This window comes from Numida meleagris, chromosome 3, assembly GCF_002078875.1.
Source record: "Numida meleagris isolate 19003 breed g44 Domestic line chromosome 3, NumMel1.0, whole genome shotgun sequence".
Classification (NCBI taxonomy): Eukaryota; Metazoa; Chordata; class Aves; order Galliformes; family Numididae; genus Numida; species Numida meleagris.
This window is the reverse complement of record NC_034411.1, coordinates 43,105,156-43,107,859: the sequence shown is the minus strand read 5'-3', so window position 1 is coordinate 43,107,859 and position 2,704 is coordinate 43,105,156. Positions and strand designations below refer to the sequence as shown.

Here is a 2,704-nt window from a genome sequence, read left to right as displayed (position 1 = left end):
TGTTACTCAACCCTTTCATTTGTTTTATTTTTTATTTTTTATTTAGGGACATTTCTTTTTCCGTTTCGTTCAAAGCTCAGCATTGATCAGCAATCAGAAGTGCAATGGTGAGAAAGATTAGGAAACCATAATGTCCTCAAAGTGCTGAAAATGAACATCTGGTGACCCTTACTCAACAGTTCGCTTAACCACAATATAAAACTAATGTAAGGGAGTGGAAATCATTCCTAAACATTCCATAGGAGTAGCAGTTGATGATCCTTACAGATGCCTTCCAGCTCAGGATATTCTATGGCTCTATGATCTGTTCCAACAGCACCTCCAAGCAATAGGTAAGCCCCCATGGAATGAATGCCCCAAGGTCTTTATCCCATACTTCACTGCAAAAACACGTGCCTCCAGTTTTATAAAAACAAAACAAGAAAACTTTAAGCCATTCCAGAACTCTCAAGTCTTCATCATACCTTGTAAAGAAGGGGAAAATTAGATTTAACAAATATCTTTCAAAAAATTAAAAAAAATCTTTATTAACACTCAGAAAAATCAAAAATGTTAACGAAAAACAAAAAGACCTTATTTCATCATCCAGGGGCTCATCTCTCTGCTGTCACCGGGCACCTCAGAAGAGAGGGACTGTTTTTTTTGGTGCCACAAGGAGAAAACGGAGCGTTGCACGGGGCGAGGTTGTTCCATCAGAGCAGCGCAGGGATCCCCTACACCTCCCTCACCAGCAGCAGAGAGCCCAGCACCACACGTCAGCCTTCTAGAAAAGGAGACACAAGGAGTATGGTTTTGTTGGTCGTCAATCACACTGATGGACTCAGAGGAAGAAGGGAAGCTCTCCACCCCGAAGCAGTATCGATTACTTTAAACACGCACGGCAGCAGCTGCTCACGGCTCCCTCTCAGCTGCTAAAAGGGGTGTGAGCGGGGAGTCTCAGGCTGAGGCTCCTGCGGGCACCCGATGTGTGCAGTGTGAGGCCTGGAGGCGCTGAGCTGCCCCACACCGCCCTCCCCCACGCGTGCTCCCCACCCGTTCCATGGTGGGGAGGCGGGGATGAGTTGACATGGGATGTGCCAGGCACCCTGACACTTCAGAGTGCTCTTCTTCTCAAAGGAACAAAAGGTTTTTAGGTACCAGAATGAATGAGTTTTAACTGCAGACGGACACTTCAGGTAAGAACACTGACAGGTCATCAATCACCATCCAAAGAGAGCAGAAAACACAGTCAATACTACAAGCAACCAATCATGCTGCTAACATCTAGCGAAGGAGCACGGCTCCCAGCCCCACCAGTAAGGGTTTGGATGCTTTGGTGCCCGATCCCCTCCCCACACACTCCCCGTGCTCGGAGAGAGCACGGAGAAGCCCCAAGGCACTCAGCGTTTGCCCAGGGGGCTCTCTATAAGCTCCCACTCCCCATGGGAGCACGAGAGGGGGGCTCGCATCCAGCTCAGCTGCCGTTCTCCTCGCTGCTACCCGAAAGAAAGAAGCAGCCCAACATCTAGCCGACATAGATCACGCTTGGCAGGAGACGTGCCATTGTTAGGGCAGAGCTGCCTGCAGACGCTGCTGGAAATTGGTGGATGCAGCACAACCACGTGCAAACTCGGTTAAAAAGACACAAAGGCGCGTGTGCTTCAGAGCTGGCGCTGCAAACAACTCTACGTTTGCTTCAACGAAAATGCAGTCGCTGTCCGTACATCCTCACGCCCCACGCTATTTCCTCCGGGCTTTGAACAGAGCAGTTTCACACCTGCGTTAGACGGGTAAGGTTTTCAGTGGCCGTACCGATACATTCAACGATTCTTAAACCATTTCTGCTGTCATTCCTGAAGCATTAGAAGGAAAAAAAAAAAAAAAAAAAAAGCGTTCGAACAAACCCAGATCAATATGAGACACTGCACAGATGCAGCGCACTCTCGCTTTATGCAGCTATCGTTTACCATTTCTCTCTCGTTACTTGAGGGAAGGGTCACCGCAGCCGCACCTCGCTCGGCGCTCACGACTCACGGCTCAATGAAACCCATCATTTCCAATTCGCGGCGCTCAAGGGTTTCATTTTGCTTCGTAAATTCGATCGAGCGGGCTCCAGCAGCGGCTGGCAGAACGTTCGCCCAGCCCAGCAAACGTCGCCGTTTCCACCCCGGACGCCGAGCAGCGGCGGCGGGCGCCCGAGACAACAACGAGGGGCGCGCCCCGGCCCCGCCCGCCCCCGGCCCCGGGCACGGCGTGCGGGCGCGGTAACGGGGCCGCCAACAAAGCGGCCGCCGCTCTCCCAGCTCCGCGCGGGGCGGCGTCCGGGAACACGGCACCAGGGAGGGACGGAGGCCGTCGTACCACAGAAACCACCGCATTTATTCAAATAAATAAAAATGTACAAATATACAAAAGAGTCGCGCGCATCTTACAAAGGAGCGGGAAGTCTTAAAGAAAAAGGCGGCGGGAGGGTGCCGCTCTCCGCGCCCCGCGCCGGGCGGGAGCCGGCGCCGCTCCTTTGTCCGCGGCCGGCGGCGGCTCGGCTCACCGGGCGCCCAGGTGCGGCAGGCTGCCCAGCCGGTCCCCGCGCTCGCGCCCGGCCGCGCTCTCCACGCCGCGCAGCCACTCGGTGCACTTCCGCACCAGCCCCTCGTCCGGCTCCGCGCCCGGCGCCGCCGCCTCCTCCTCTTCGTACTCCTCGTCGTCGTAGCGGTGCCGGTCGTTG

The 2,704-nt window shown here is 54.1% G+C and overlaps 1 long non-coding RNA gene across 1 annotated transcript; it reads right to left on the bottom strand.

Moving 5' to 3' along the window:
* On the bottom strand, positions 1–2,211 carry LOC110396073. The gene is made up of 2 exons (XR_002436776.1): positions 1,947–2,211; positions 1–1,832 (listed from the first exon to the last, which is right to left on the bottom strand). It is a non-coding gene; the product is annotated as an uncharacterized LOC110396073 (long non-coding RNA).